We start from the raw sequence: 16,008 nt of genomic DNA, 5'->3' as shown, positions 1-16,008 counted from the left end.
TAAATCTCTAACCATAAGTCTAACCATAATCCTCTAACGTGAACCCTAACCCTAACCCTAATCCTAACAATAACCATCTAACGCTAACCATATCCCTAACACTAACCCGAGCCCTAACCCTCTAACACTCTAACCCTAACCCTAACCCTAAACCTAACCCTCTAACCCTCTGACCCTAACCATAACCCTAACCCTACCACTAAACCTAACCTCTAACCCTAACGCTAACCCTGACCCTAAGACCAACCCTAACCTTCTAAACCTAACTCTAACGCTACCCCAACCCTCTAAACCTAACCATAACCATAACCCTAACCCTAAACATCCAACCCTCTAACCCTAAATCTAACCCTAACCCTAAACCTAAACCTAACCCTAACCCTAACCTTAAAACTAACCCTAACCCTAACCCTAATCCTAACCCTAACCCTAACCCTATCCCTAGCCCTAACCCTCTAACCCTAACACTAATACTAACCCTCAAACCCTAACACTACCCTAACCGTAACCCTCTAACCCTAAGCCTAACCCTATCCCTAACCTTAACCCTCTAACGCTCTAAACCTAACCCTAACCCTAACCCTAACCCTAACCCTAAAACTAACCCTAACACTAACCCTAACCCTAACCCTAACCCTATCCCTAGCCTTAACCCTCTAACCCTAACAGTAATACTAACCCTCAAACCCTAACACTAACCCTAACCGTAACCCTCTAACCCTAAGCATAACCCTATCCCTAACCCTAACACTCTAACACTCTAAACCTAACCCTAACTCTAACCCTAAAACTAACCCTAAGCCTAACCCTATCCCTAACCCTAACCCTCTAACGCTCTAACCCTAACACTAACACTAACCCTAACCCTAACCCTAAACCTAACCCTAACCCTAACACTAACCCTAACACTAACCCTAACCCTAAAAATAACCCTAACCCTAACACTAAACGCTAACCCTAACCCTAAAACTAACCCTAAATCTAACCCTAACCCTAACTCTAACCCTATCCCTAACCCTCTAACCCTAACACTAATACTAACCCTCAAACCCTAACACTAACCCTAACCATAACCCTCTAACCCTAACCTTAACCCCAACCCTAACCCTAACCCTCTAACTCTATAAACATAACCCTAACACTTACCCTCTAATCCTAACCCTAAGCCTAACCATAACCCTAAACCCAACCATCACCCAAACCTAATCCTAACCCTAACCGTTACCCTAACCCTAACATTAACCCTAACCCTAACACTTACTCTAACTATAACCCTAACCCTAACACTAACACTAACCCTAACCATAAACCTAACCCTAACCATAACACTAACCCTAACACTCTCACCCTAAATGTAATCCCAAACCTAACCCTAACCTTCACCCTAACGCTAAACCTACCCCTTAACCTAAACCTTACCCTTACCCCAATCCTAACCGTAAACCTAACCCTAACCCTTACACTAAATCTAACCCTAACTGTAACTCTAAAGCTAACCCTAACCCTAACACCTAACACTAACCCTAGCCCTAACACTAACCCTAACCCTAAACCCTAACATAAACCTTAACCCTAACACTAACAGTAACAGGAACTCTAACTCTAACCCTAACCCTATCCATAACCATAACCCTAACACTAACCATCCAACCGTCTAAACCTAGCCCTATCCCTAAACCTTAACCTAACCCGAACCCTAACCCTAACCCTCTAACCATAAGCCTAACCATAATCCTCTAACGTGAACCCTAACCCTAACCCTAATCTTAACAATAACCCTCTAATGCTAACCATATCCCTAACACTAACCCGAACCCTAACACTCTAACCCTCTAACCCTAACCCTAACCCTAAACCTAAACCTAACCCTAACCCTAAAACTAACACTCTAACCCTAACCCTATCCCTAAGGCTCTAACCCTAACCCTAACCTGAACCCTAAACCTAACCCACTAACCATCTAACCCTAACCATAACCCTAATCGTAACACTAACACTAAACCTAACCTCTAACCCTAATGCTAACCCTGACCCTAAGACAAACCCTAACCCTCTAAACCTAACCCTAACACTAACCACAGCCCTCTAAACCTAACCAAAACCATAACCCTAACCCTAAACATCCAACCCTCTAACCCTAAACCTAACCCTAACCCTAACGCTAATACTAACCGTAATGCTAACCCTAACACTAACCCTAATCCTAAACCTAAGCCTTACCCTAAACCTAACCTTAACCCTAACCATAACCATCTAACCCTAAGCCTAACCCTACCCCTAACCCTAACCCTCTAATGCTCTAACCCTAACAATAACACTAACCCTAACCTTAAACCTAAACCTAAACCTAACCCTAACACTAACACTAACACTAACCCTAACCCTAACCCTAAAACTAACCCTAACCGTAACCCTAACCCTAAACTCTAACCCTAACCCTAACCCTAAACCTAACCCTAAACCCTAACCCTAAACCTAACCCTAAAACTAACCCTAACTCTAACGCTAAACCTAACCCTATCCCTAGCCCTAATCCTCTAACCCTAACACTAATACTAACCCTCAAACCCTAACACTAACCCTAACCATAACCCTCTAACCCTAACCTTAACCCTAACCCTAACCCTAACTCTCTCTCTAAACATAACCCTAACACTTACCCTCTAATCCTAACCCTAAGCCTAACCATAACCCTAAACCCAACCGTCACCCAAACCTAATCCTAACCCTAACCGTTACTCTAACCCTAACCCTAACCCTAACCCTAAACCTAACCCTAAACCCTAACCCTAAACCTAACCCTAACTCTAACGCTAAACCTAACCCTATCCCTAGCCCTAACCCTCTAACCCTAACACTAATACTAACCCTCAAACCCTAACACTAACCCTAACCGTAACCCTCTAAGCCTAACCTTAACCCTAACCCTAACCCTAACTCTCTAACTCTCTAAACATAACCCTAACACTTACCCTCTAATCCTAACCCTAAGCCTAACCATAACCCTAAACCCAACCATCACCCAAACCTAATCCTAACCCTAACCGTTACTCTAACCCTAACACTAACCCTAACCCTAACACTTACTCTAAGCCTAACCCTAACCCTAACACTAACCCTAACCATAAACCTAACCTTAACCATAACCCTAACCCTAACACTCTCACCCTAAACGTAACCCAAAACCTAACCCTAACCCTCACCCTAAACCTAACCCTAACCCTTAACCTAAACCTTACACTTACCCCAACCCTAACCATAAACCTAACCCTAACCCTAACACTAAATCTAACCCTAACTGTAACTCTAACCCTAACCCTAACCCTAACACCTAACACTAACCCTAGCCCTAACACTAACCCTAACCCTAAACCCTAACACAAACCTTAACCCTAACCCTAACAGTAACAGTAACTTTAACTCTAACCCTAAACCTATCCATAACCATACCCTTAATACTAACCATCCAACAGTCTAACCCTAGCCCTAACCCTAACCTAAGGCTAATGCTAACCCTAAACCTAACCCTAAAACTAACCCTAACCCTAACCCTTACCCTAACCCGAACACTAACCCTAACTCTCTAACCATAAGTCTAACCATAATCCTCTGACGTGAACCCTAACCCTAACCCTAATCCTAACAATAACCATCTAACGCTAACCATATCCCTAACACTAACCCGAGCCCTAACCCTCTAACCCTCTAATCCTTACCCTAACCCTAACCCTAACCCTCACCCTAAACGTAACCCCAAACCTAACCCTAACACTAACCCTAACACTTAACCTAAACCTTACCCTTACCCCAACCTAACCCTAACCTTAACCCTAACCCTAACCCTAACCCTAAACCTAACCCTCTAACCCTCTGACCCTAACCATAACCCTAACCCTACCACTAAACCTAACCTCTAACCCTAACGCTAACCCTGACCCTAAGACCAACCCTAACCTTCTAAACCTAACTGTAACGCTAAACCCAACCCTCTAAACCTAACCATAACCATAACCCTAACCCTAAACATCCAACCCTCTAACCCTAAACCTAACCCTAACCCTAACCCCAAGCCTAACCCTACCCCTAACCCTAACCCTCTAATGCTCTAACCCTAACACTAACACTAACACTAACACTAACCCTAAACCTAACCCTAAAACTAACCTTAACCCTAACCCTAACCCTAAACCCTAACCCTAACCCTAACCCTAAAACTAACCCTAACTCTAACCCTAACCCTAACCCTAGCCCTAGCCCTAACCCTCTAACCCTAACACTAATACTAACCCTCAAACCCTAACACTAATACTAACCCTCAAACCCTAACACTAACCCTAACTGTAACCCACTAAGCCTAACCTTAACCCAAACCCTAACCCTGACCCTCTAACTCTCTAAACATAACCCTAACGCTTGCCCTCTAATCCTAACCTTAAGCCTAACCATAACCTTAAACCCAACCATCACCCAAACCTAATCCTAACCCTAAACGTTACCCTAACCCTAAACTAAGCCTAACCTAACACTTACTCTAACCCTAACCCTAACACTAACACTAACACTAACACTAACCCTAACCATAAACCTAACCCTAACTATAACCCTAACTGTAAAACTCTCACCCTAAACGTAACCCCAAAACTAACCCTAACCTTCACCCTAACCCTTAACTTAAACCTTACCCTTACCCCAACCCTAACCCTAAACCTAACCCTAACCCTAACCCTAAATCTAATCCTAACTGTAACTCTAACCCTAACCCTAACACCTAACACTAACCCTAGCCCTAACAATAACCCTAACCCTAATTCCTAACACAAACCTTAACCCTAACCCTAACAGTAACAGTAACTCTAACTCTAACCCTAACCCAATCCATAACCCTAACCCTAACCCTAACACTAACCCTAATCATCTAACCCTAGTCCTAAGCCTAACCCTAAGCCTAACACTAACCCTAAACCTAACCCTAACCCTAGCCCTTACCCTATCCTGAACCCTAACCCTAAACCTCTAACCATAAGTCTAACCATAATCCTCTAACGTGAACCCTAACCATAACCCTAATCCTAACCATAACCCTCTAATGCTAACCATATCCCTAACAGTAACCCAAACCCTAACCCCCTAACCCTCTAAACCTAACCCTAAACCTAAACCTAACCCTAACCCTAACCCTAAATCTAACACTCTAACCCTAACCCTATCACTAAGCCTCTAACGCTAACCCTAACCAGAACCCTAACCCTAACCCTAAACCTAACCCTAACCATAACCCTAACACTAAACCTAACCTCTAACCCTAATGCTAACCCTGACCCTTAGACCAACCCTAACCCTCTAAACTTAACCCTAACGCTAACCCCAACACTCTAACCCTAACCATAATCATAACCCTAACCCTAACCATCCAACCCTCTAACCCTAAACTTAACCCTAACCCTAACCCTAATACTAACCGTAACGCTAACACTAACCCTAACCCTAACCCTAACCCTCTAACGCTAACCCTAACCCTAGCCCTAAACCTAACCCTAACCCTCCAATGCTCTAACCCTAACCCTAGCACCAACGCTAACCCTAGCACCAATGCTAACCCTAACCCTAACACTAACCCTAACCCTAACCCTAAGCATAAACCTAAGCCTAACCCTAACCCTAACACTCTCACCCTAAACCTAACCCCAACATAAGCCTAACCCTCACCCTAACCCTAACCCTAACCTTTACCCTAAACCGTACCCTTACATTAAGCGTAAACCTAACCCTAAGCCTAAAACTAACCCTAACTCTAACCCTAATCCTAACCCTATCCTTAAACCTAACCCTAGCCCTAAACCTAACCCTAACCCTCCAATGCTATAACCCTAACCCTACCACTAACACTAACCCTAACCCTAACACTAACCCTAACCCTAACCATAACCATAAACCTAAGCCTAACCCTAACCCTAACCCTAACACTCTCACCCTAAACCTAACCGCAAACCTAAGCCTAACCCTCACCCTAACCCTAACCCTAAACTTTACCCTAAACCTTACCCTTACTCTAAGCCTAACCCTAACCCTAACCCTAACCCTAATGCTAAACCTAACCCTAACACTAACGGTATCCCTAACACTTAACCCTAACCCTAGCCCTAACACTAACCCTAACCCTAAACCCTAACACTAACACTAACCCTAACACTAACACTAACCCTAACCCTAACCCTAACCCTAACCCTAACTCTAACCCTAACTCTAACCCTAACTGTAACCCTATCCATAACCATAACCCTAACCCTAATGATCCAATCCTCTAACCCTAGCCCTAACCCTAACACTAACCCTAACTCTAACCCTAACCCTAACCCTAACCCTAACCCTAACCCTAACCCTAACCCTTACTCTAACCCTAACCCTAACCCTAACCCTAACCAGAACCCTCTAAGCCTAACACTAAGCCTAACATTAACCCAAACCCTAATTCTAATCCTAACACTAACCATAAACCTAACCCTAATGTAAGCCTAATGCTATCCCTAACCCTCTATGCCTAACCATAAACCTAACCATAACCCTCACCCTTACCCTAAAAATAACCCTAACCCTAAACCTTACCCTAACCCTTACCTTTACCCTAACCCTAACCCTAACCCTAAATCTAACTCTAACACTAACACTAATGCTAATCCTAACCCTAAATCTAACCCTAACCCTAAACCTAAACCTAATTCAAAACCTAAACCCTAACCCTAAGCCTAAGCCTAACCCTAACCCCAACACTAACCCTAACCCTAAACCTAACCCTACCCTAACACTAAGCCTAACCCTAACCCTAAACCTAACACTAACGCTATCCCTAACACTCTACGCCTATCCATAAACCTAACCCTAACCCTTACCCTAAAAGTAACCCTAACCCTAACACTAACACTAAACCTACCCCTAATGCTAACTCTAACACTAACCCTAAGCTAATCCTAACCAATAATCTAACCCTAAACCTAATCCTAATCCTAAGCTTCACCCTAACCCTAAACCTAACCCTAACATGGACGCTAAACCTGCTAACCCTAACCTTAAACGCTAACCCTAACCCTAATTCTAACCCAGACCATATCTCGTAAACCATAAACCTAACACTAACCCTATCCCTAAACTCTAACCCTAACACTAACCCTAACCATAACCCTAATCCTAACCCTCATCCTTTCCCTAACCCTATCCCTAACCCTCTAACCCTTACCCTAACCCTAAACCTAACACTAACACTAACTCTAACACTAACCCTAATGCTAACCCTAACCCTAACACTAACCCTAACCCTAACACAACCCTAACCCCAACCCTAAACCTAACCCTAACCCTAATCCTAAAACTAACCCTAACCCTAACCCTAACCCTAACCCTAAACGTAACACTTACCCTAATCCTGACATCTAAACCTAACCCTAACCATACCCTAAGCCTAACCCTAACCCTAACCCTAGCCCTAACCCTAACCCTAACACTAACACTAACAATATCCCTAACCCTAACCCTTACCCTACTCTAACCCTTACCCTAACCCTAAGCCTAACCCTAACCCTAACGCTAACCCTAAACCTAACCCTAATGCTAATTCTAACACTAACCCTAATGCTAACTCTAACCCTAAATCTAACCCTAACCCTAAACCTAAACCTAATCTTAACACTTACCCAAACCCTAACCCTAACCCTAATCCTAACCCTTACCCTAACCCTAACCCTAATGCAAACCCTAATGCTAACCCTAACAACAAACCCTAACCCTAACCCTAACCCTAACCCTAAACCTGACCGTAACACCTAAACCCTAAACCTAACCCTAACCCTAACCCTAAACCCTCACTCTAACCCTAAACCTAAACCTAACCCTAAGTGTAATCCTAACCCTCATCCTTTCCCTAACCCTATCACTACCCCTCTAACCCTTACCCTAACCCTAAACCTAAACCTAACGCTAACTCTAACACTAACCCTAATGGTAACCCTAACCCTAACCCTAAACTTAAACCTAATCCTATTCCTAACCCTAACCATCACCCTAACACTAAACCTAATACTAACCCTAACCCTAACCCTTACGCTAAACCTAATCTTAACCCTAACACTAAACCTAACCATAACCCTAATCCTGACATCTAACCCTAACCCTAACTCTAAAACTAACCCTTACCCTAAACCCTAACAATAACCCTAACCCTAACCATAATCCTAACCGCTAAATCCTAACACAAATCCTAACACTAAACCCTAACCCTAACACTAACCATAACCATAACCCTAACACTTACCCTAACCCTAAACCTAACCCTAACCCTCTAACCCTAACCCTAACCCTAACACTTACCCTAACCCTAAAACTAAACCTAACCCTCTAACACTAACCCTAAACATAACCCAACCCTAACTCTAACCATCTAACCTTAACCCGAACCCTAAAGCCAACTATAACCCTCTCACCCTAATCCTAAACCTAACACTAACCCTCTAACCTTCTAACCCTAACGCTAACACTAACATTAAAGTTAACCTAATCCAAACCCTAAAACTTACCCTAAAATTAACCCTAACCCTAATCCCTATGCTAACCCTTACCCTTACCCTAACCCTAACCCTAAACCTAAACCTAACCATAATGCTAATTCTAACACTAACTCTAATGCTAACCCTAATGTTAACCATAACCATGACCCTAACTCTAACCCTAACCCTAAACCTAATCCTAACCCTAACCCTAAATCTTACTCTAACCCTAAATCTAACACTAAAACTAATCCTAACCCTAACCCTAACCATTACTGTAACCCTAACTCTAACACTAACTCTAACCCTAACCCTAACTCTAAACCTAACCCTAACCCTAAGCCTAAGCCTAACCCTAACCATAACCCTCTAACCCTAACCCTAACAATAGCCATAACCATAACCCTAACCGTAGCCCTAACACTAACCATCTAACACTAACCCTAAACCTAACCCAACCCTATCTCTAACCCTCGAACCCTAACACTAACCCTAACTCTAACACTCTAACACTAACCCTAACCATAACTCTAACCCTAACCTTAAACGTTAACCATAACCCTAAACCTAACCCTAACTCTAACCCTAACACTAACCCTAAACCTAACCCTAACCCTAACCGTAACCCTCTAATTCTAACCCTAACAATAACCCTAACCCTAACCCTAATGGTAATCCTAACCCTAACCCTAACCCTAACACTAACACTAAAGCTAACCTAACCCTGACCCTAAACCTTCGCTAAAACTTACCCTAACCCTAAACCTTATGCTAACTCTTACCCTTACCCTAACCGTAACGCTAACCCTAAACCTAACCATAAGGCTAATTCTAACACTAACCCTAATGCTAACCCTAATGCTAACCATAAACATGACCATAACCGTAACCCCACCCTAAAACAAATCCTAACCCTAAACCTAAACCGTACCCTAACCCTAACCCTAAGACTAAACCTAATCCTAACTCTAACCCTAACCCTAATCCTAACCATAAGCCTAACCCTAAACCTAACCCTAACCCTAACCCTTAACCTAACCCTAACCCTAAACCTAACCCTAACCCTCTAACCCTAACCATAACCCTAACCTTTACCCTTACCCTAACACTAAACCTAACCCTAACCGTAACGTGAACCCTATCTGTACCCCTAACCCTAACCCTAACCCTATCCCTCTAACCCTAATCCTAACTCTAACCCTAACCCTAAACCTAAAACTCACCCTAACTCTAACCTTAACACTAACCGTAACCCTAACCCTAAATCTAAACCTAACTCTAACCCTAACACTAACCCTAACCCTTAACCCTAACCTTAACCCTAACAGTAACCCTAACCCTCTAACTTAATGATCACACTAACCTTAACCCTAACCTTAACCCTAACCCTAACACTATCCCTCTAATCCATAACCCTAACCCTAAACCTAAACCTAATCCTAACCCTAACCCTAACACTAACCCTAACCCTAACCCTAACCCTAACCCTAACCCTAGGCCTAACCCTAACTCTAACCCTAACCCTAACTGTAACCCTAACACTAACCCTAACCCTAACCCTAACCCTAACCCTAACCCTACCCTAACCCTCTAACCGTAACCCTAACCCTAACCCTAACTAGTGAAATAATAGCCACAGGAAGTAAGATTCAGGAAATAGAACTCTGAAAGGAGAACACAGGAAGTAGGATTCAGGAAATAGAACTCAGGAAGGAGAACACTCAGGAAGGAAGTAGGATGTAGGAAATAAAACTCCAAAAGCAGAATACACGAAGTAGGGTTCAGGAAATAGAACTAAGCAAAGAGACCACAGGATGTTGGATTCATGGAATAGAACTCTGGAAGGAGAACACAGGAAGTAAGATTCAGGAAATAGAACTCAGGATGGATAACACAGGAAGTAGGATTCAGGAGATAGAATTCCAGAAATAGAACACAGGAAGTAGGATTCAGGAAATAGAATTCCAGAAGTAGAACACAGGAAGTAGGATTCACAAAATAGAATTCCAGAAATAGAGCACAGGATGTAGAATTAATGAAATAGGCCCCATTAAGCAGAATACAATAAATGGGATTCAGGAAATAGAACTCAGGAAGGAGAACACAGGAAGTACACTTCAGGAAATAGGATTTCGGAAGTAGAACACAGGAAGTAGGTTTAAGAAAATAGAACTCACAAAGGAGAAGACAGGCAGTAAGATTCAGGAAATAGAACTCAGAACTGAGAACACAGAAAGTAGGATTCAGGAAATAGTATTCCGGAAGTAGGACACAGGAAGTAGGATTCAGGAAATAGAATTCCGAAAGTAGAAGACAGGAAGTAGGGTGCAGGAAATACAATTTCGGAAATAGATCCCAGGAAGTAGGATTCAGGAAAAAGATCTCAGGAAGGAGAACAAATGAAGTAGGATTCAGGAAATAGAATGCCTGAAGTACAACACAGGAAGTAGGATTCAGGAGATAGAATTCCGAAAGTGGAACACAGGAATTAAGATTCAGGAAATGGAACTCAGGAAGGAGAACACAGGAATTAGTATTCAGGAAATAGAACTCAGGAGAGAGAAAACAGGAAGTGAGATTCAGGATATAGAACTCAGGAAGGAGACCACAGGAAGTAGTATTCATGGAATAGAACTCAGGAAGGAGAACACAGGAAGTAGTATTCATGGAATAGAACTCAGGAAGGAGAACACAGGAATAGGATTCAGGAAATACAAGTCCCAAAGCAGAACACAGGAAGTAGGATTCAAGAAATAGAACTCAGAAAAGAGAACACAGGACACAGGACTCAGGAAATAGAATTCCAGAAGTAGAACACAGGATGTAGGATGCAGGAAATAAAACTCAGAAAGGAGAACACAGGAAGTACAGTTCAAGAAATAGAACTCAGGAAGGAGACCACAGGAAGTGAGATTCAGGAAATAGAACTCAGGAAGGAGAACACAGGAAGTAAGATTCAGGTAATGGAACTCAGGAAGGAGAACACAGGAAGTAAGATTCAGAAATTACAACTCAGGAAGGAGAACACAGGAAGTGGGATGCAGGAAATAGAATACAGGAAGGAGAACACAGGAAGTAGGATTCAGGAAATAGAACTCATGAAGGAGAACACAGGAAGTAGGATTCAGGAAATAGAATTCCGGAAGTAGCACACAGTAAGTAGGATTCAGGATGTACAATTCCGGAAGTAGAACACAGCAAGTAAGATTCAGGAAGTAGAACTCAGAAGGAAAACACAGGAAGTAGGATTCAAAAAATAGAACTCAGGAAAGAGAACACAGGAAGCTGGATTCAGGAAATAGAATTCCGGAAGTAGAACACAGGAAGTAGGATGCAGGAAATAAAACTCAGAAAGGAGAACACAGGAAGTAGGGTTCAGGAAATAGAACTCAGGAAGGAGAACACAGGAAGTGAGATTCAGGAAATAGAATTCCGGAAGTAGAACACAGGAAGTAGGATGCAGGAAATAAAACTCAGAAAGGAGAACACAGGAAGTAGGGTTCAGGAAATAGAACTCAGGAAGGAGAACACAGGAAGTGAGATTCAGGAAATAGAATTCTGGAAGTAGAACACAGGAAGTAGAATTCAAGAAATAGAATTCCGTAAGTAGAACACAGGAAGTAGAATTCAGGAAATAGAATTCTGGAAGTAGCACACAGTAAGTAGGATTCAGGATGTACAATTCTGGAAGTAGAACACAGGAAGTAGGATGCAGGAAATAGGACACAGGAAGTAGAATTCAGGAAATAGAACTCATGAAGGAGAACACACGAAGTAGGATTCAGGAAATAGAATTCCGGAAGTAGAACACAGGAAGTAGAATTCAGGAAAAAGTATTCTGGAAGTAGAACACAGGAAGTAAGATGCAGGAAATAGAACACAGGAAGTAGGATTCAGGAAATAGAGCTCATGAAGGAGAACACCGGAAGTAGGATTCAGGAAATAGAATTCCAGAAGGAGAACACCGGAAGTAGGATTCAGGAAATAGAATTCCAGAAGTAGAACACAGTAAGTAGGATTCAGGAAGTACATTTCTGGATATAGAACACAGAAAGTAAGATTCAGGAAATAGAACTCAGGAAGGAGAACACAGGACATAGCATTCATGAAATAGAACTCAGGAAAGATAACACAGAAAGTGGGATTCAGGAAATAGAATTTCGGGTGTGGAACACAGGAAGTATGATTCAGGAAATACAACTCAGGAAGGATAACACAGGAAGTACAATTTAAGAAATAGAATCCCCAAAGTAGAACACAGGAAGTAAGATTCAGGAAATAGAACTCAGGAAGGAGAACACAGGAAGTAGGATTCAGGAAATAGAATTCCGGAAGTAGAACACAGGAAGTAAGATTCAGGAAATAGGCCTCATGAAGGAGAACACAGGAAGTAGGATTAAGGAAATACAACTCAGGAAGTGGATCACAGGAATTATGATTCAGGAAATAGAATTCTGGAAGTAGAACACAATAAGTAGGATTCAGAAAATAGAATTCTGGAAGTAGAACACAGGGCGTAGGATTCAGCAAATAGAATTCAGGAAGTAGAACATAGGAAGTAGGATTCAGAAAACAGACTCAGGAATTAGAACACAGGAAGTAGGGTTCAGGAAATAGGCCTCATGAAAGGGAACACAGGAAGTAGGATTCAGGAAATAGAATTCCGGAAGTAGAACACAGGAGGTAGCATTCAGGAAATACAACTCAGGAAGGAGAACACAGGAAGTGGGATTCAGGAAATAGAATTACAGAAGTAGAACAGAGGATGTAGTATTCAGGAAATAGAACTCTGGAAGTAAAACACAGGCAGTAAGATTCACGAAATAGGCCTCATGAAGAAGAACACAAGAAGTAGGATTCAGGAAATAGAACTCAGGAAGTAGAACACAGGAAGTAGGATTCAAGAAATAAAACTCAGGTGGGACAACACAGGAATTGAGATTCAGGAAATAGAAATAAGGAAGGAGACCACAGGAAGTAGGATTCATGGAATGGAACTCAGGAAGGAGAACACAGGAAGTAAGATTCAGGAAATAGAACTCTGAAAGGAAAACACAGTAAATAGGGTTCAGGAAATAGAACTCAGGAAGGAGAACACAGGAAGTAGGATGCAGGAAATAAAACTCAGAAAGGAGAACACAGGAAGTAGTTTTCAGGAAATAGAACTCAGGAAGGAACACAGAAAGTGAGATTCAGCAAATAGAACTCAGGTAGGAGACATCAGGAAGTAGGATTCAGGAAATAGAACTCAGCAAGGAGAAAACAGGAAGTAAGATTCAGGAAATAGAACTCAGGAAGGAGAACACAGGAAGTAGGATTCACAAAATAGAATTCCGGAAATAGGACACAGGAAGTAGAATTCATGAAATAGGCCCCATGAAGGAGAATACAGTAAATAGGATTCAGGAAATAGAACTCAAGAAGGAGAACACAGGAAGTACACTTCAGGAAATAGGATTCCGGAAGTAGAACACAGGAACTAGGTTTCAGGAAATAGAACTCAGAAAGGAGAACACAGGCAGTAAGAATCAGGAAATAGAACTCAGGAAAGAGAACACAGAAAGTAAGATTCAGGAAATAGTATTCTAGAAGTAGAACACAGGAAGTAGGATTCAGGAAATAGAATTCCTGAAGTAGAACACAGGAAGTAGGATTAAGGAAATAGAACTCAGGAAAGAGAACACAGGAAATAGGATTCAGGAAATAGAATTCCGTAAGTAGAACACAGGAAGTAGGATTCAGGAAGTAGAATTCCGTTAGTAGAACACAGGAAGTAGGATGCAGGAAATAGAACAGAGGAAGGAGAACACAGTAAGTAGGATTCAGGAAGTACAATTCCGAAAATAGAACACAAAGTAAGATTCAGGAAATAGAACTCAGGAAGGAGAACACAGAAAGTAGAATTCATGAAATAGAACTAAGGAAAGAGAACACAGGAAGTGGGATTCAGGAAATAGTATTTCGGAAGTAGAACACAGAAAGTACGATTCAGGAAATAGAACTCAGGAAGGATAACACAGGAAGTAGGATTCCAGAAATAGAATTCCCGAAGTAGAACACAGGAGGTAACATTCAGGAATTAGAACTCAGGAAGGAGAACACAGGAAGTAGGATTCATGAAATAGAATTCCGTAAGTAGCACACAGTAAGTAGGATTCAGGATGTACAATTCCGGAAGTAGAACACAGGAAGTAGGATGCAGGAAATAGGACACAGGAAGGAGAATTCAGGAAATAGAACTCATGAAGGAGAACACACGAAGTAGGATTCAGGAAATAGAATTCCGGAAGTAGAACACAGGAAGTAGGATTCAGGAAATAGAAATCTGAAAGTAGAACACAGGAAGTAGGGTTCAGGAAATAGAATTCCTGAAGTAGAACACAGGAAGTAGGATTCAGGAAATAGAACTCAGGAAGGAGAACACAGGAAGTAGGATTCAGGAAATAGAATTCTGAAAGTAGCACACAGGAAGTAGTTTTCAGGAAATAGAACTCGGGAAGGAGAACACAGGAAGTAGGATTCCGGAAATAGAATTCCGGAAGTAGAACAGAGGAAGTAAGATTCAGAATATAGGCCTCATTAAGGAGAACACAGGAAGTTAGGGTTAGGGTTAGGGTTAGGGTGGAATGCTTTTGAGGGAAGAGTACAATTCATTATGAAAACTTGGGATTAATGAATAAATAGGCTTTCTTCAAAGGACATGTCACCAATAAAAAGGTTAGAATCTGATCATGAAATCATTTGTGATAAAGAATGTATTTCCTACAGTGATGTGGAGGAGCTTTGGTAGTGGTTGAATAATGAGAAATTTTTTGCTGAGGAAAAATAAGAGATAAATATTGCTTTGTTTTATCTCAGCCTATTCTTCTATATTTACTATACTTCTAGAGAAGCAGTATTGGAAAATTAAAGTCACTATATGATGTTTACTATGTCCCAAGCAGTGTTTTTAGAGTTTTGTGTAGTAGGTACATTGTTGTTAGTCCTTGTGTAGGTGAAGAAGGACAAAGGGATTAAGTAAATCATTTAAGGTTAAAGATGACATAGCAGAGCCAAGATCTGAATTTAGCTTGGCTCCAGGGTCTGTCTGCATAACCACCATCCTACACTGCAAGATAGGAAAAGTACAGAACATGAGATACAAATTAATTTAAGAAGGGGTTTAAAGTCTATTTGGCTTTTTTTTTTGTACCAGGGATTGAACTCACAACCTTGTGCTTGCCAGACAAGTGCTTATGCCGCTGAGCTAAATCCCTTGCCTTAAATTCTATTTGAAGGAGCAGATGTATTTTCTTTAACTTTCAGGCAGCTAGGGTCATAAGAGAAGAATGTGAAGAGTTGGCTGTGTCCCAGTGCATATAAAAAACATGAGGACCTGGGAACTAGTATCCATAGAAGAAGTTACAAGTCCAAAAGAGGTACATTAAATGCAGGTAGAAGGCCAAGAGCACACTGTACCAGAACTCCAGACTTA

This window comes from Cavia porcellus, unplaced genomic scaffold (genome assembly GCF_034190915.1).
Source record: "Cavia porcellus strain 051 isolate PalLab524CR breed Dunkin Hartley unplaced genomic scaffold, mCavPor4.1 scaffold_14, whole genome shotgun sequence".
NCBI lineage: Eukaryota > Metazoa > Chordata > Mammalia > Rodentia > Caviidae > Cavia > Cavia porcellus.
Note: the sequence above shows the minus strand (reverse complement) of the source record.